This window comes from Callospermophilus lateralis, unplaced genomic scaffold (genome assembly GCF_048772815.1).
Source record: "Callospermophilus lateralis isolate mCalLat2 unplaced genomic scaffold, mCalLat2.hap1 Scaffold_66, whole genome shotgun sequence".
Classification (NCBI taxonomy): domain Eukaryota; kingdom Metazoa; phylum Chordata; class Mammalia; order Rodentia; family Sciuridae; genus Callospermophilus; species Callospermophilus lateralis.
In genome coordinates, this window is record NW_027514882.1 from 461,186 (window position 1) to 481,357 (window position 20,172).

Sequence of the window (20,172 nt, forward strand, 5' to 3'; positions counted from 1 at the left end):
CCTCACCCCCATTATGGGTCAGCATCCACTTTCAGAGAGAACATACAGCTTTTGGTTTTGGGGATTGGCTTACTTCCCTTAGCCTGATATTCCCATTCACCCGCAGATGCCATAATTTTTTTCTCTTTTAATGCTATAAGTAACATTTTATTTTGATATGTACCACAGTTTCTTTATCCATTCATCTGTTGAGAGGTTGTTTCCACAAAACTATGGAATGCTTCACAAATGTGGGTGTCATCCTTGCTCAGGGACCATGCTAATTTTTTCTGTATTGTCCCAATTTTAGTATATGTGCTGCCAAAGCAATCACACTCTGAGTTTTAACAAATGTAGATACCCATGTAAAAACTACCATAATCAAGATATAGAACAGTTTTTTCACTAGAAAAGGGGTTTCCTTGGGATCCTTCCCAGTGAGTTCCTTCACCACCTGTTCCAGGCAACCACTGATAACTTTTTTTTTTAAACTATAGATTCATTTTTCCTACAGTACTATTTCATATATATGCCCCTATAAGTGGAATCATATCTAGGAGTGCAATTGCCTCCTATGTTTAATGTATGTTTTTATCTTATGTGATACTGTCAAGCCATGCTAAAAAATGACCACAATCATTTTATACTTCCACCAGCAATTTAGGAGACTTCCACTTGACTTCATCTTCACTAGCACTTGGGCCATTCTAGTGGGTATGTCTTTGTGAGTTTATTTTCTGATAATTAATGATATTGAGTGAACTTTTTTTTTGAGATAGGGTCTCACTAACTTGCTTAGGGTCTTGATAAGTTGCCAGCCTCAAACTTGGGATCCTCCTACCTCAACCTTCTGAGTTGCTGGGATTACAGACATGTGCCATCATGCCTGGATCAAATACTTCTTCATGAGCTTGTTGACCATACTGTTTTTGTATGTCAACTCTCTCTGGCTAGCTGGAATCCAGACTTCTCCCAGCTCAGTGCCAACTGTGGGATTGGTTAGCTTATAGTTGTTCTTGGCCCTCGCAGGTACTGCTTAGAATGTAGCCCCAGACTGAAGACCACCTCCATGCAGATTTCTGGAACTCTTTTTCTTTGTGGCTCCCATCTTTCTGGTAGTTTTCTCTACATGTTTTTGGCTGCTTAATCTCCTGGAACTCTGGTCTCTTTCTCCTCAGTGAGACTGTTAGGCCCCATTTGGGTTCCCCTTTCCAAACTGAGGTCTAGAGGGTGCCTCAAGGTAGAATGCTCACCTATTTGTTCTCCTGCTCTTAGGGGTGACAGTTGCATGTCCCTTGTGGCTTTCTATCTGAAAAATAGCTCTTTAAAAATCTATTTTGACTGGGCATGGTGGCACATGCCTTAATATCCTAGTGGCTCGGGAGGCTGAGAGAGGATCACAAGTTCAAAGCCAGCCTTAGCAAAAGTGAGGTTCTAAGTAACTCAGTGAGACCCTGTCTCTAAATAAAATACAAAATGGGGCTGAGACTGGGGATGTGGCTCAGTGATCAAGTGCTCTTGAGTTCAATCCCTGGTACCAAAAAAATATATATATATTCCAACTTTCTGGTTGCTTTCAGTGGGAGAACAAGTCTCATATAAGTTACTATCTATTGATTTCTCCTTTTGTTGTAACTTTTTGCAATAATTGAAAAAAATATGTTTGTGGGACTTCTAGGATATATTGTAGTTTTGGTGAATAAATGACAATCCCCCTGGTACAATAATTTAACCTGTTTTCTCTATTGCCTTTTTTTTTGGTGGTGCTGGGGATTGAACCTCGGGCTTTATGCATTCTAGGCAAGTGCTGAGCTAACAACCTCAGCCTCTCTCTGTTGCTTTATATTTCTTGGAAATTGGTAGTCAGGTTTAGGTTCAATTCTGTTTCTTATGAAAACTTAATAGGAAATATTGCATTGACATATGCATGTCCTCTCCTTTGATGTTGACTACTAGTCAACAGTGACGTTGGTGAGATTTGCTAATATATTATAGGTTGCAAAATAGCAATGGTCTGAGTTGCTGGGATTTTTCTTTCTTCATTTAAAGGCTGGGATGCCTACATAAATAAAAATTTGATTATTCTTTTTTTTTGGGGGGGGTACTGGGGATTGAGCCATATCCCCAGCCCTATTTTGTTTTTTATTTATATACAGTGTTTCACTGAGTTGCTTAGCAATTCCCTTTTGCTGAGGCTGACTTTGAACTTGCTATCCTCCCTCCTCAGCCTCCCTAGCTACTGGGATTACAAGTGTGTGCCACGGCGCCTGGCTATGATTGATTATTCTTTACACAGATATTTGGTTTGTATAGTTAAGGCAGGAGATAAATATTTGTTTCCTTTTCTTAATTTAAACACTTTTCAGAATAGTAAGGTATTCTTCTAGCTTATCAAATGATACCCACAGGGGCTTGAAATCTTTTTATTGTTTCATTGTTTTTATTTGTTGCCATAAAATTAATTAGTTCTTTCATATATTTAAGTTTTTGTTTTAAATGATTTTTTTAAATTATAAAAACCAGGTTATCTAAGAGAAAAGAATGATCCAGAGGGATTCTAGCCAGGTGCTAGACAATGTGATGATATAGGGCCTGTTACAAACTGGAAATGTATGCTCAATTTAAAGTATTTAGATTCAGGCTGGGGTTGTGGTTCAGTGGTAGAGCGCTTGCCTAGCATGCATGAGGCACAGGGTTAGGGTTAGGGTTAGGGTTAGGGTTAGGGTTAGATTTAGGGTTATGGTCAGGGTTAGGGTTAGGGGTTCGATCCTTAGCACCATATAAAAACAAAATAATGTGTCCACCTGAAACTAAAGATACATAAATAAATTTTTAAAAAAAGTATTTAGATTCATTATACTTGAAAACACTGCAAGTCAATAAAAAATATGAGACTGCCAGTATCCTTTCTCTTGAAGAAACTATTGGAAAATATTGAGGAGGTGGATTTCTGACGAGGAGGTTGGTTTAGAATTGCCATGATTCTTTGTGACTGTTTTGTTATAAATTTAAGGTTTCTCATTTCTTCTAATTTGTCTGTTTCAGCTGTTTACTACATTGCCTGATGAGTATCAACTTGGGCCTGATTTTTATGGACTACCATGGGAGCCTGTAGTTTTCACTGTTTTTTTTGGATTGGTATCCTTTGTCATTTTCTTTTGGAGAACTGTTCTTGTTGTGAGTAAATTATACCTTAGCACATAAGCACAAGGATTATTTTATATAGTCACTGCCCCCCCCCACTTTTTTTCCTTTTCAGTTGCTAAAACACAAATTAGTGGTTTAAGTCAAACTAACCTTATAAAATAATTTAGTGTGGTTGCAGTTGGTAGAACTGGTAATTCTTACAGCCATCCTGACCAGTAGTTTCATACATATCAGAAGTCTTAAAAGTGGGATAAAAGATGGGATAGGTTAGATAAATATCCTTTTATGTAGCATATATGTCTAGTAATCTATATTAAAGAAATAACTATGCTTTGAAGATTTTGGTAATGTTTTTTAGTGGGACAGTGTATTAGATTGAAGACTTAGCACAACATAGTTCACTTAGGGGTTATTGTATGTTTGCTTAATGGAATAGTAGGCAGATTTATCTATTTCAAAGCTTTGAGGTACAGAAAATGCTCACAATTAAATGTGAAGTGAAAAAAAAAGCAGAAACTAAGATTTAAATGTTGATGAACTGTATGTTAATATAAACACATATAAACAGGGGGAAATGCTACAAAGAAATACAGTAAAATGAGAAAAAGGAGATGAGATAATTTTTCCAGTCTTTTATATATATTTTTCCCAGATTTTATGATTTGATCATATATTCAGAAAATACCTTTTTATTTGGAAGTATAGATTATGTGTTGTCCAAAAATCCATTAAATCTTTTGTTCATTAAGTCTTTTTTTTTCTGAGCAGAATTAGTCTATCTCTGTGTATGTGTGTACACATATGTATAAGCGTATATATATAAGCTTATACATACTTACGTTTGTACTGTAGGTCATTCTGTTTCATAGTTATTTGACATAATTGGAAGAAAATTATTTTAGGTAAATGGACTTTGCATATGAAAATCCTAACAGTTAAAGAAGCCAAAAGCATTGGATACAAATCTTTTCAAATCTGAATATTCTTTTTCTGATTTCTTAATTATATCAGACATATCATTGTTAAGATAAGTTTCCTCTCCTTGTACAATTGAGTGTAAAATCTCTTAAAAAGTATTCCCTTCTTAAATAGAAGAATCATTTGCCTGGATTCCTGTGAGGAATTTTCACAGTTCAATCTCATTGAACTTTTTCTCAGCTAAAAGGAAAAAGGAAATAGAAGGATAAAGAGAAGGGAAAAACATGAAAACACTTTATATTTCTCTCTTGTTTCTCATTTCAAGAACCCCGGGACCTGTTTCTCTTTTCACTAGGTTATGTGGGATCTGGTTCCTAGTTGTTGCTCCTCAGTTTCAGCATTTGACTTTGGAGCTTTAGTCTCTTCCTTAGATGACTGCTTTTATGCTACTTCCCATTTTCCTCTGTTGTCATTTTGAGTAAAAGGTTAGCAAGGCTATGACATTAAAGAAATGCCATTTCTTTCTGTGTTGGAGTTTTCTGAATGCAATTTCCTATTACGAAGATCCCATGGATGATCCATGGACACATCTGAGTATCCCATCACCATTTATAACATTTGAAAGGACAAGTATATGCTAAGTTACAAAGAAATTTAGTGATGTTTTTAAAAAATTTCTGCTTAGGTTTTATTATCAGGCAGTTTATTGCTGTCTTTAGGAAATGATTGTTTTTGTCCTTTCCAGAATATGTTAATTGTCATTTCTCTTGTTGCTTGTGCATTTTCTTCTAGCAGTCTTCCCTTTCAGATTTCTTGCTATATATTTAGTGGTTTGTAGAAATAAGTTGATGTAGCCTCTTAGTTTCTAAATTCAGCCAATAGCCAAATTTAAATTGGAGTTCTAAGATGTTTTCTGGTGAGTGAAAGTGGCATATCTTAGTACAAAGATTATGCCTTTAATATTGTTTCCTCAGATTCCTTTTGAATAGTCATTGTTTCTAGACTTTATCCTGGTTATTTAGAATTCTCAAGTAAATGATTTTGAGTACACACACACACACACAAATACACACACATCTTTACTGTGAAATAAGGTACATATCTTAGTGTTTTTATGTCAGAGCCTATTTATGAAATATCACTACCAATTAAATTTAAAATGCTTGTTAACCTTTACTTATTTTTAATCCTATAACTTTATTATCCTGAACCAGAATGTTACTAAATTCTCACTTGGTTATGATTCTGACTGTTGTTTTAAGAATCCTGTTTCTATTGAGCAGATGTTTGACATCAAATTTAATCTTTTTTCTCTCTTCTAGGTAAAAGATAGAGTATATCAAGGTAAATTTTTAGGTTTCTTAAACTTGTATTGTATTGGTGTTTGATGTGTGTTTTATGTATGTTAGAAGTAGATACAGTGACTTTTAATGTCTATTACTTTTTTACCTCCTGAAAATTTTACTATTCCTAGGTTGCTAGCATGGATAATAGAGTAGATTATGATGGTTCCAATTCTGAGATAGGAGATAAATAAAGAGGAGGAACAAATTGTGGATAGGGAGATGATAAATTTTATTTTGGGGCAGATTAACTTTTAATATTGATGTAATGCAGATGTATTACATTTGAAGAGTATTTCTATGCTAATGATTTAATCATGCATTAAGTAATTGAGTAGATAATTTAAAGAATGGTAATGTGAATCAGTATGCTTTCATTTCTGTTTTTCTTTGCAAAGAATTAAATGATTCCATTTTCTGAAAAGAAAGTGTTTTGAGAAGGGAGGAATATCAACCTACAACACTTTACTGTATTTCCCATCTGTGAAATAAGCTTAAATTGAAATATCATTTTGGATGGGAGGGGTACCTGGGATTGAACTCTGGGGCACTCTACTGAGCCACATCCCCAACCCCCTATATTTAGAGACCAAGTCTCACTTAGTAGCTTAGTGTCTCACTCTTGCTGAGGCTGGCTTTGAACTTGGGATCCTTCTAGCTCAGCCTCCTGAGCCACTGGGATTACAGGTGTGCTCCACCGCGCCCAGCAAAATATCATTGTTCTTATATTTTTCTTAAATTTTAATAATTTTATACTCTTATTGCTAATAATAATAGATTGCTTTTTAAAAGCATAATAGTTATGCTAAGAAGTATTTCTTCATAGTACCATATAATATGTCTTTGCTTTTAGTAGATTGAGTAATTGAATTTCATTTAGTGATTGTAATAATCTTGTGTATTTCCCCCTTTTAGTCACTGAACAGCAAATTTCCCAAAAGATAATCAATTTCATGAAAGAAAATGAAGAACTGATACACAAATTTTCAAAGTATGAAGAGAAGGTATAATTTTTTTTGTTTCTTTCTCCCTTGGTTCTAGCTTGAATCATTTCTACCTGTTTTAATTTAAAAATCATATTTTAAAATTTTTGTTTCATTATTTCCTACAAATCATCCAAATTCTAAGCAGTCATATGTATTAAGTACTGCTTTCTTCTGGAAAGGGTCACTTGTCTGGAAGTAACTTGTATAGTAGTATTATAATTTGTGTATCTTAATTCTGAATGCTTTATTTACATAGATGAAGGAATCAAAGAAACAGGTCCAGGAAACCATGAAACAAAATATGATTCTTTCTGATGAAGCAACTAAATATAAGGTAAAAATCCCTTCTTTGGGGGAAATTACATTCTAAACTCAAAAGTAAATGTAATGAGTGAGTAATCTTGACACCTTTTTTCCCAGGATAAAATAAAGCTTCTTGAAAAAGCTAAAGAATTTCTGGATGAGAGAGCTAAAAGTCTTCATGTTATGTTAGAATCTGAAAGAGAACAGAAAGCTAAGAATCACAACTGGGTAAGAGTTTTGCTGCTAAGTGTTGCTGTAATTTGGCTTTTGAAATATTTTGTAAAATTGGTTAAGTTGAACTTAGTCCAGCTGTTAACTAAAGTAAGATTAGGAGTCAAGGAAGTTGAACCCACTTCTGTGCCCATTTTGTGGAACTTTTAAGTACTGATACAACAAATTATTTTTATGGGCCTAGGAAATATTTTTATTCTCAACCTTGGATAATTTTCATATTGCTTTGCTTTGCCCTTGGAAACATGCAGATCAACTAAAAAACTATTGTCCAATTGAACAGTATTTGTTTACTTTTTACTTGAAAGAGTAATGAATTAATCAATTTTCTGTACTTAAAAAAATTTTACTTACATATTTCATTTTCAATTTCTATAAGTTTCTGTAATTACATAAAAGTTGCAAAAGATAGTAGAGAGTGTGTTCTGAAATATCCTACCCCCAAGTAAGCTTGATCACCTAGCTGAGGTAGTATTTATCAGATTTCTCCACTGTAAAAATTCTTTCCAATCCTTTTCATATTATATTCTTTGGAAGTTACCATGCACAGCCCACAGTTAAAGTATGAAGAGTTACGAGCTCAGGATGCAGCTCATGGTAGAGCACTTGCCTAGCATGCATGAGGCCCAGGATTCAATCCCAGGCATTGCAAACAAAGATTGCAGAGTTATGTCCACTTCCTTAAGGAGCGAATATCTTTATAAATTTTTGGGAATTCTTATGTATGTGAGATTAGTCTATTCTCCCTTAAATTTTATCATTTTTTACTTCAAATAAGAAAATTTTAAAAATGATCTTGGGAAATTTTTTTCTCTATCACTAGAAAAAAAATTACTAATTTGAACTGGTTTATTTGAAACAGTAATTAATTAATTTTCTATGCTTTAAAACATTTTATTATTGCATTATGATTTTCTATACTTTGACCTTTTTTTCTGGTTATCTCATAAACAGTAAGGTTGTGGATGCCATGAAATATTTATGACTTCATTTTCCCTCATCTCTTTTAGTTCTTGATTTTTTGCTTAGTCCAAAGCTGGATCCCCTGCATTTACCTGAAATGTAATGGGATGGCTTGACAAATATTTTATTGTGTTTATATTTTTAGTATATATATGTGTGTACACACACACACACACACACACACATACACACACACACACACACACACATATATCAGTATTTCTACTGAAATCCTAATGCATATTTTGTGTTCTGTTTTCACCTGGCAGATAATGGAAAATAAGAAATCTATAGAGAAGCTTGAAGATGTCATTTCAGTGAATACTTCTGAACTTTCAGAGGTGAAGCTGCCAACTCTTGCTAATGGGATATTAATACATCTTAGTTTTGTTGCGGACCAAAAATTTGAAGTGTGCTAAAATGTGCAAAAAATGAGAACTATATGATGTCTGGTTTGGGAAAGAATAACTTTGTTTTTTCTTTGGAATTAATTCACTAACTGTAGTGTTTTGCATTAGCTTCAAATTGTCCTTAATGAAGCTAAGCTTCGTGAAGAGAAGGTGAAGTTGGAATGCTGTCAGCTTCAGAAAGAAAATACCATGTTTACGAAGACAAAAGAACAGCTAAAGAAAATTTGATGTCATACATAATGTAAACTAGAGCAGTGAATATCATTATCTTGTATCTTTCTTGGATCTGTTTCTGAGGTAAGGAATATTCATGTAGGACCTTTTCTAGATATGCAAATTTTAAACATGCTCCCTAAATTGAGTGCATATATATGTTCTCCATCTGTTTTGGATTTTTGGATTATTGCTTTTCTTATCAAATGTCAATCAGTTATTAACTTGCATAGCCTCAAAGAAACTTTTTAAAACAGAAAATTAAGTATTTTATGATCCTCTTTTGAGTAGTTACTGATTCACCGGCCAAGGGAAGATTACATGATAAGGAGTCTAAATTTAGGAGACAGTCATATGTGCCAAGCCATTCCTGCTGGAGGTAAATTATTTGAATTGGCAGCAATTTTCTGGGGAATGTAATAAACAGGGTCAACTTCCTGAGAGCTCTGATGTTCTTACTGCAGCTGTGAGAGTTGGGGCCACTCTGCCCTCTTCCTTAACCAAGGTCTCAACCCCCTCGATTGAGGCAGGCCACTGAGGAGTATGGTTCTCTATTTCTTTGTCTAAGTCTTGTAGTCCTGATGTATCCAGTGCAGAAACCCCTCCCTAACTCACAGGAATTCATGTGTTTTGACTTTTCAGTTGCAGCAGGAAGTCAAAGACTGGTGTACATCACACGGTGAGCTCAGTGAACACATCAAATCATTTGAGAAGACCCAGAAAGATTTACTTGTATTTCTTAATCAGAAAGATGATACTATTAATGTAAGTTTATACTCCAAATACATGTTTCATCTCATGAATTCTCCTGAAATCTTCTGAGTTAAAATCGAGAGTCTTCCAACATTTTGCTTCTTTTCTAGGCTTTCACTAATTATATCACACAGTTGAATCGGTTACAATGTGAATCTGAATCTGAGGATCAAAATAGAGAAGATGAGTCAGATGAATTAACCAACGGAGAGGTAGCAGGTAAGATCAGTCTCAGGGAGGTTGAATCCTTTTTTTGCTTTCCTGTCTTTAATTAAGTATTTATACAGATGCCACTTTTCAGCTGGCTGATTTTCTTCTTAAGCTTCAGGGTTGTAGACACATATCACTGGATCTATAGATATGTCTGTTGCATTGGCAGAGGTGGGTTGCTGGGGTATAATGTAGCAATAGGCATGTGAAGAACACTGACTTTTTCTATCCCATTGAAAACTAGTAAGTACACTGCAGTTACAATAGTCACATCCTATACAATACTTAGAGTATTGAACATTGTACAGTAAGAGAAATTTATTTCTTAACTTATGCAGATGATAGTTGATTTTGATACTCATCATCTCTATGGCTCTGTGGTTTTAAGGTCCACAGTCAGTCTTAAGAGTCCGGAGGTAGTTGGAACCATAAACTAAGGCTGTGAGAACAGAGGCTAGAGACTATCAGAAAGCTAGAGAGAGGGAGTGTAACAGTGTTTACTGATGAGGAAAATATTTCCAGATGTTTTCTCCTAAGTTGGATATTGCTTACATAGCAAGTATTTCAAACCACAGCTGGTAGTAGATTCAGGGAGAAAATAGAGGATTGAATCTTTCTAAATAAGACACTTACTTGCCCAGGTGAAGATAGATCTGAGAGAGAAGAAAAGCTTTTATCTTACAAGAATAGCATAGATAACATTTTAGTTGTGCAAACTAGAAATTCACCTTTTTTTTTGTTTTGTTTTTAAGACAGACACAGTACTTTTATTTATTTTTATGCTGAGGATCAAACTCAGTGCCTCACACTTGCTAGGTGAGCACTCTACCACTGAGCCACAACCCCAGCCTGAAATTCACCTCTCTCTCTCTTTTTTTTTTAAATCTAAGCTTGCAGTTCTCTTAAAAGTCATTAGTCTAATCAGTTTAGTTATTTAATTGATTTTTTTTTCTTCTGGTGTTTGAACACAATCGTTATTTAGTTTGAGGAAGTTAGGAGAATATAGAGTTAAAAGTAAGGAAAGAAAAAGCTAAAGTCTTTTGTTTTTTAGGTGATCGGAATGAGAAGATCAAAGATCAAATTAAGCAGATGATGGATGTCTCTCGGGTATAGTTCTTTGTAAGAGTCCCATAGTGCCTGTGAATTCTTCCTGTGCCTCACTTTTAAGAATACCTCTCTTCTCTGCAATTTTTAGACACAAACTACAATATCAGTAGTTGAAGAGGATCTAAAACTTTTACAACTTAAGCTAAGAGCCTCGATGTCCACAAAATGTAATCTAGAAAGTGGGTTCTTCTTGAGAAGAAATTGCCATGTTGGAAAGACTTAAAATTTTATTGGAAAGATAAAGAATGGCTTCTTGCTTTCATGCTTCTTACTTTTCTTGGCACTACTCCCTCAAAAAAGTTCTTAAGTCCTTGTACACATATAGAGATAAGCTGTTTTATCCTTTACAGACCAAATAAAGAAATTAGAAGGTGACTGCAATTCACTACAGTCTTCTAAAGTTGGACTGGAAGAGGAATGCAAAACTCTAAGGCAGAAAGTGGAGATTTTAAATGAACTCTACCAGAAAAATGAGATGGCACTACAAAAGTAAGATTTTCATTGTTTGTTATTGTTATCACTGTGTGAACTAATAGATAATTTTATCTTTTCTTAAGATTATTTACAATTTCTTCTAGTTGTAATAAGTAGAGATTTGTCTTTTTTCCTTTGTGTTTTGTTTCCTATACGTTGCATTTTTCTTTCCATCGTCAGTCTTAAGAGTTCTGAGGTAGTTGGAACCATAAACTAAGGCTGTGAGGACATCATAATCAATTGTCAAATTCATATGAAGGCAGGAAGTGGTAAAAAGGTATTAACAGTCACTGATGTGGAAATACCTCTCAAAGTTCTAGACCCTTTCTATGATCCCCCTATTTATTTTAATTACCTTTCATTGTGATCAGTTATGTAATTCTAATGTTTTGAACTTGTATCTCTAACTCTGGACCTTTAAAAATACTGAGTGATTTGGAATGACATGTTTTAGTAGAATAAAAACTTCAAAAAGGAATAATATTTACTTATTGATGGTACAAGTTTTGTACTTGAATATCTCAGATGTTCACACAAAATGGAACTGTGGCAAGGACCTTAGGAGTTATGATTACAGAAGTACTTGTTTGGAGTATATATTTATATATTAATCTTCTTAGTGTGGAGCTAGTTATTTTTTGAAAGTTCATTTGAAGTTTTTAATCCACAAAAATACTTGAATTCTCTAAAAATAGGTTGTGTCAGATTTTATTTGTTTGCACCTGAGTTTACTCTTCGGCATATATATATCTTGTAAAGCAAAGACAGACCTTCTTACAGACCTAACTATTTTTAGGTATTTTGACTTCTGTTGCCTAATTAATGCATTAATATTGAAACCTTTCCATTAACTTTTCTAAAATTCTGTGATCTCCAAGTGACCTTTTTAGAATCTCAAATTTTTGTTCAGGCCAGTTCTAAATTCCTGGCCTGTTTCAAAGAAACATTTCTCATTTTATCACTTTTTTTAAAAGAACACTTGTTTTCTCTGTCCCTACTAGTAATCTGAATGACCTAAATGGCAATTAATTTTCTTTGTAATGCAATTAAATTGTAGCACTATTTTTCTCAACTCCTCCAAAATTCATTCAGTCATCATTTGTGGTTTGTACTCTTTTTACTCATCCCCAGGTACTATGTTAGTTCATGCCTCTGTCATCTTTTCTGTTTCTAACCTAGATCATCTGTCTTCATTCTCCATTTTTTATATTTGTATATAACTTATTTCAAATTCTTAGTAGTTTTCTCTATAGCCGCTTGAGTGGACTTTCTAAAATATAAGTCTGTCCATGTCAATAGGTGCCTGTGGTTTATGAAGAATTTGCTTTCTATTTGATGACCTGTTCTTTTTTTCTTCCTTGTATCTTTTTAATAGTTTAAATATTTTTAATTATTTTCCTCATCACCTGTATAAGCTTGATGTAATCATAAATTATAATGGAATTATAATTATATAATTATAATTTTATTCATCTTCTCATAATTTAAAGGCCATGTTATATATTCTGGATTTAATAAAAACCTGACATAGATTAATAGGTTTATTATTTTTTTTATGGGCTTTAAGTAGCTCCTGAATCAGATAACTGTTGTGGCATTATATGTTAGTACTTCATATATTGTGAACTCCACAAGACATTCATTCAATTTATAAACATATTTAAAGTTTCTGTAGTTCTGCATTCTACACTGTTGGTTTCTTATTTGAAATTATTTTCATTCTATTTGAACATTGTCCTTTAATGATAGATTTGATTAGTGTATCAAAGGTAGTACAAGGATAAACAGAGAATAGTATTTTATCCACTAAATATTGCTACCTTTATAATCTGTATTAGGTTGACATGAACTTCATGATTAAAGTTAAAACCAGTTTCCATTTTTAAAGGATCTTTCTTTTGGCTACTGAATTTTGACTGTTACTTAGTTTTAGCAATTTAAAAATATCCAATTAATTACCATCTGTTTTAAATTTTTTTCTTTAAGGAGTCCATTATCATTGTTGTTTGGTCTTATCCCTCCCCTAGTTTCTGTAGTCCTTTCTCTGTTTTTTTAACAGTTGTATTGGGAAGTGCCTAGGTGTAGTTTTCCCCAACCCACCCACTTTTCCTCTTGCAGTTATGTTGTTTGGGACCATTAAACACTTCTTGAATTTTCGAGTCTTTTTCTAAATGTTGATTTTACCTCATTCTCTCTTCTGATTATAATAATGCATCTTAGAATTTGATTTCCCCTGCCTCCTACATTCTGGATTTACTTCTTCTGGATATTTTCTTCTGACCTGTCTTAAAAGTGCTAGGATTTATTTTACTTCCCAAATCTGCTGCTAAAATCATTCATTGAGTTTAGGATTTTAAAAAATTCAGGGTTTAAAATATTATTTTAGTTGTAGATGGACACGATATATTATTTTTTATAGGATTTTTTTTAAGAGAGAGAGAAAGAGAATTTTAATATTTATTTTTTTAGTTTTTGGCAGACACAACATCTTTGTTTGCATGGGGTGCTGAGGATTGAACCCGGGCCGCACGCATGCCAGGCGAGCACGATACCGCTTGAGCCACATCCCCAGCCCAACACAATATTTTATTTATTTTATGTGGTGTTGAGGACTGATCCCAGTGCCCCACACATGTGGGGCCCGTGCTTCACCACTGAGCCACAACCCCAGTCCTATTTCAGTACTACAGCTCAAACCCAGGACCTTGAGCCATGTGCTCTACTATTGAGCTACCTCCCCAGACTCCTTGCTCTTTCTCATAAGGGACTAGGGTCTTACTGCTTTCCAAGCTATCTTAAATCTCATAATTCTGCCTCTGCCTCCTGAGTATCTTCGACTGTAGGTAGGTCACCACACCCAACTATTTATTGGTTTTATAGTTTCTAATCCTTTGACAAAATTCATAATCTTTTTTTTCCCCTCTTTTGTGGTGCTGGGGTTTGAACCCAGAGCCTTGTGCATGCAAGGCAGCACTCTACCAACTAAACTATATTCCCAGCCCTGAAATTCATAATCTTGACTTTACTTTTTTGACTATATAAAGCACAGTGATTTGAAAACATGTGCGGATAACCCCATTAGCTGGTTTCCTTTTCTGTGGGATTTTTTCTCACAGAATTTTGTCTTATGGAGTGCCTGGTCAGTTTTGATTGGCCAACATTGTTGTGATAATTATAGATGAAATTTGAGGACTAAGACAAAGTTATCTTCTTATTGAAAAGTGTTGAGGTTACTTGAGTAAGATTGTCACTTTAAACTTAGTCAGCAATTAAGATAATTCAAAAATGACTTGTCTTTTCAATGTTTCAGTATTGTTCCTTTTGGATTTTTTGCCTGTTCATCACTTAAGTGTGCAGTACTTTCTAATCTAAACTCAAAGACTAGGGCTTTTATTCAGGGTCCCTTTATTGGTAGCCTCTTTTTTCCTCTAAGCCCAGGAATTTAATGAAGGCTTGGTTCAGACTCATATCTTTGTGTTATCTTTAATAGGAGAAAAGTACCTTAAAGTGCCAGCCTTACTTGTAATTCTGAGATTCCTTTTTCTAATGGATCTTGGCCACATACATATATCTTCACTGACTTTTTAGCTTGGATCCCTTCAAACACAATTTTATATTCTTATAAAGATGTTTTGATTGTTCTTAGTGCTCTCAGACTAACTCTTTGATAATTGGAAACAAAATTCTCTCTGTCCTTCAAGATTCAGTTTTCTCCATATTCTTTCTTAAGCCAGTGGGGAAAATTATTATATTCTTTTAGGCATCATTTATACCTGAAACAGTGAGCTCTTTTATTCTTTAGCATCTTACAAGGTAACTAGTATATTATAGCCACTCATAAAATACTTGCTGAAGAATTAAATGAGAAGCTATATAAGAATATTTAATCCCCTTTTTCTATTTGGTATCAGTAATCCTTTTTTACTGTAGTTCTTCTGATTTATGAAAAATTAAGTTTCAAGTTAATTATCTTTTGAATTGGAACTAAAGTAGTACAAGGATAGCAGAAAATAGTATTTTTTAAATCATTAAATGTGGCTACCTTTGTGTCAGTAGATGAACATCTTGAGTTTCATGATCAGAGTTAAAACTTGTCAGTAGATGATACTCTGATAGTGGGTCAGTTTAGCTTCTTTTTCTGGTTGATAGACATTATCAAAACTCAGATTTGTCTTTTTGCTTAATTTACAATTCTTTTGAAATAGATATCTAAAGTGTGAAAAATGTTCTGTGGTTAATTGCGTAGCTAAAAGACATATTCTAGAAGATTTTTTCTTTGACTGACTATATCTTTATTATGGTACCAGTCTTGGATTGAGAAAAGAGTTCCTCCATGACAAAGATATACTTAGTGTCCTACCCATGGCAGAAACGAGAAAAGAATTCTCCCCTGCTTTATCCTAATATGTTTAATTATGTTAGGTTGATGAGTCCTGATCTTCCACATTGAAGTAAAGTGAGTTTTTATTATCTTACACACAGGAGACTTGCCCTTGGGGCACATGTTGTTTTCACATTTATTTTATTTACTGGTAAGTAGAGAATTAAGAGGAGAAGTTAGAAAATGTAAGTGATTTGCCAGAGTTTGATTTATGAAATTGCAGGTTTGAATTCCTATTTTATGTGCCTAAGCATTTTATAGAATTGGGGGAAGTGATATTCACAAAGAGAAACTTTTGATTTGATAACTGGCTTTATTTTAGGAAACTGAGTCAAGAAGAATGTGAGAGACTAGAAAAAGAGCAGCAGCTGTCAGCTGCAGATGAAAAGGCGGTTTCTGCTGTACAGGAAGTTAAAAATTACAAGTGAGTTCAGTTTCTAAAGGAGGGTGTCAATGTCTAATGAATTAGTGTTAGCTTTCTTTTTAATCTTTTTTTTTACATTATGTAGATAGAAGAAAATAGCATGGAAGTATAAATAACGAGAGGATATGAACACATTCAATTCACACAGGAGAAAAAATAAATTTCAACTTAACAAATGAAAAATGTTAACAAAAATTTACTTGTAGCCAATGGGCAAGACCATAGGGAACTTGGTCAATGCAAACAGTTCTGGGGGTTTTGTATGTTGTAGTAATTCTTTAAGAAATCAGTTTGGTGTGTGTTATATCAAGACCCACAAAAGTGTGGCATTTGATAGACCTTGGAAATCTTCTATGGATATAATTTGAAAAAAAAGAAAAAAAGTTTTAAGGAGGAAGATATTTCTAGCAGAATTACTTGAGAACACACTGTTGAACAATTAAGGAAATTATAATTTATCAATTCAGAATCTCTAGCAATTAAATGATAAAGAAGTTATTAGTATTAGGTTTTTATTTTATTTATTTATTTATTTATTTTTGGTGCTTTACTACTAAGCTACATCCTTAGACCTTTTTTTTTTTTTTACTTTGAGACAGGGTCTCAGTTTCATAGGTTCCCACTTAATTGCTGAGACTGACCTCGAACTTGTGATCCTCCTGCCTCAGCTTCCCAATCATTGGGATTACTGGCATGTGGCATTGCACCTGGCCTGTAGTATTAGTTTTGATCACACTGGATTCATATAACTATAGAAATGTTTTTTTTTATGTATGATAAAAGTCTTTAAAAGTATAGCTGATGGAATAAAGGGAAAATGGTCAGAATGTTTCAAATTTTATTCAATTGTTGTAATTCTTAGGTGGAGAATTGAAGAGATGGAAGACGAATTACAGAAAACCGAGCGCTCATTTAAAAACCAGGTAGTAATTAATACTGTCCTGTAGTTGCAGAATTCTTTGATATCTAATACAAACAATTATAGGCTATTATAATGAGTCCCTAAAAACATTTTTTTAATGTGTTGTCTTTTTCAGATTGCTATGCATGAGAAGAAAGCTCATGATAATTGGGTAAGATTTTTTTCCCCCTTTTCTTTATTTTTTGCATAGCCTACCGCAACTGAATTTGAATATTTTCTCTTTAATAGCTCAAAGCTCGTTCTGCAGAAAGAGCTATAGCTGAAGAGAAAAGGGAAGCTGCTAATTTGAGACAGAAGTATGTGATTTTTGGTATCTTACTGTATGTTTTATAGTGTTTTAAGGTTATGCTAGATATTATCTATGATTGCTGTTTCATAATTCAGCCCATTCTTTCTCAATATTCAAGACTACTGGAAATGACCCAAAAGATGGCAATGCAGCAATATGAACCTGTGATTGTAAAACCAATGCCGGGGAGACCAAATTTACAAAATCCTCCTCAGAGAGGTAGGGGGCACTTTGTAAAAGGAGCTATTTTATTTCTTGGTGCAGAATGTATGTAAATTACTTTTTATTTCTGTGTGTAATAGTTATGAAATAATCTGAATGATTTGCTAAAGCGGGAGGTGTGGGGGTTGGTGTCAGGGAGAAGGCTGCCTTAAAGTAGTAACACGACATTGTTGTCTTTAGGTCCACTGAGCCATAATGGCTCTTTTGGTCCATCCCCCGTGAGTGGTGGAGAATGTTCCCCTCCACTGACAGCAGAGCCAGCTGGGAGACCTCCTTCTGCTACTCTTAATCAAAGAGATATGCCTAGAAATGGATTTGGTGAGCATTCACATGTTGCTTTATAGTAAACTGCTTCAAGGTTTTGTTTTTTTTCCCTTTTGAATATTCTAATGAAAACATAGAATTTGGGCCTGTACAATATATAGAAGATAATTTCTTACTTTATCTTAGTGGATGTTTTCTGTAAAATCTGTTCTAGAATAGAAAACATTTTTTTTTCCTGGAGGTCCCTGTATTATTTTTTTCCTTTAAATTTTACACTGTGAAGTGTAAACCTTTATCTTTAAATTAAATCTCTATGGTGTTCCTTTCCCAAATATTATAAAAGTAGCCTTAAACTTTATGTAGCATACATATTTCCAATATGAAATACCGAGTCTTATTTCCAATTCTAAATAGGAGTGTAGTCTTGGTAAGATTGGAAGTCAGGTTATACAGACTAAAGAAAAGCCAACCTACACATACTTCAAGTCTATTGCTTAAAGTTTAGGACCAGTACGTTTTAATTTGCTGTTCTAACAACCCAAGGCAGTTCTTTATTTTACTTAAGTCTCTTCATAAATTGTGATTTATGTATTGGGCAACCCATTTTTTAAAAATATTTTTAATTGTAGATGGTGTGGTGCTGAGAATCAAATCCAGTGCCTCACACATGCTAGGCAAACACTCTGCAACTGAGCTACAACCCCAACCCCTGAGCAACCCATTTTTAATGTTGCTTTCTAGCTATTGTTGAACCCTGACCTGTCCACCAGTGGTTTATTTCTTCTGAAAAAATACATACAAGGGCTCTGATCTTTCTTTCCCAAAGGTCAATGGATGGACCTTTACCTCGTATTCACTGGTCTTCTGAGGCATCTGGGAAATCTGTTGCCTCTGGTAAAGAGACCAAGTAATTTCAAAGAATCTGTAATTGTGGATGCAGGATTTTTATTCTCTTCATGTTAGAATAAGTCTGAATCCATTCTTTGATCTCTAACAGACCCAGGATGTGGTCCAGCTCACATGAACAGCAGCTCCAGAAGTTCTTCTCCAGCTAAGGTGATGGATGAGGGCAAGGTAAGTTCTGTAGTTACTGTGAATCACGTGGTCGTGCAGGAACCTGTTGCTTTCCTACAGTACTTGCTCTTTGCTTTATCCTTCTTTGTGTTCTAGTTGTACTATCCCATTTGTTTTTTAAAAAGCAAACTGTTCCCCAAGAACTTGAGACCCCCTCAGTTTCTACCATTACTTCTTTGACTGAGCATCCAGTTGGAGTAAGTACTTAGAGGTTGAGAACTGAATTGGGTTTTATTCTGTGAATTTCTGGGAAGGATATTCAGAGCATGACACTGATCTTGTTTGCTTTAAACTGCATGCAATATTGAGCTTACTTTTCTCCTTAACTTGGAAATGTGGCTTAAGTGTGTACAACTATAATGAACTACAGAATGTGAAAAGTTATCACTCTAACTTTATATGGTGTTTTGTGTTGAATGTTCTAAGGCAAAGTAAATTCATTAAAAATTATATAATTCATCATTTTTATTTTTGTTTGGAAGAATGCTATTTAAGAATTCCTCCATTTGTGCAAACCCTATTTTGAGTGATTTGAATTAGATTGGTATCAGATTTTCTGAAAATGAAATACTGTTTCAGTGCAACAATGATAATCTGAAATGACCTCTTGAGCCAGTCCCAAGCAATGGTCTCATTTGTTCACATAAGTGCATTCTCTGGTAACTGTGTTGCTATTATATCTGGTAGGTCTTCTGCAGCTCTATAATAAAATAAATTTTTAATTGTTTAGTTTCAAACCCACTACTCATAGGAAATGATAAACCAATATCTCAAATGGTGTACAGTAAATGAAAGTAAATATTAAAGCCTTGTCTTCCTAATTTGTGTATATAGCATTGTGTTGGAAAATACTTCTCAAGTTCCAGTGTATACATATTCCAGGAATATACATCTCTTGAGCAATCTAAGGGCAGCTTAGATAAGACCCCCCAAACCCCTTTGTAGTAGAAGATTTAAAAGAGAGCAAAGACCCATTGTTAGAGAGGAGTAGAGGTGGGAAAAGCATGGCTTGGAGGCAAACCTGGGATTGAGATCCTTTAATATGCAGTGTGGCCTTCAACAATTTATGATAATCCATTTGCTTTTGTTCCCTCTTATTTAAAACAAGACAGTCTACTTAAAGATCTCAGAGGTTGAATAATATATAAAAGACTTACTGAAGATACTCTGAATAGTAGCTATTATTACATGGGTAGAGAATGGATTTTTCATTTTATTCTGTTCATTCTTAATATGGAAGTAATGAGCTATTGTGATGAAAGGGAAGTGATGGGGAGGGGGGGACTCCCTTTGAAATAGGTTGTAGTGAATATAGCATGACATACTGGTCAGAAATCACCTCTGTTAATAACCTCTGCCAGTCCTCTTGCCTTTCCCTTTCCTGAGCAGATATAATCACTAACAAACTGCTCCCTCTTGTGGAATCCTTCTAACTTCTGTAAGCTGTCAGTGGGAATACACAGGAGGGGTGGGTAGAGTTTTGTTGCACTGATGGTGTTCTCTGGACAGGTGCCTGTTTTGGGTTTTAGCTTTTATCGGTGTTGGTACTTTGTCTTAAT

General features: G+C 34.3%; 1 non-coding gene across 1 annotated transcript; it reads right to left on the bottom strand.

Moving 5' to 3' along the window:
- Nucleotides 1-206: 206 nt before the first annotated feature.
- Nucleotides 207-313, bottom strand: LOC143390058 (U6 spliceosomal RNA). The gene has a single exon (XR_013090210.1). It is a non-coding gene; the product is annotated as a U6 spliceosomal RNA (small nuclear RNA).
- Nucleotides 314-20,172: the final 19,859 nt, after the last annotated feature.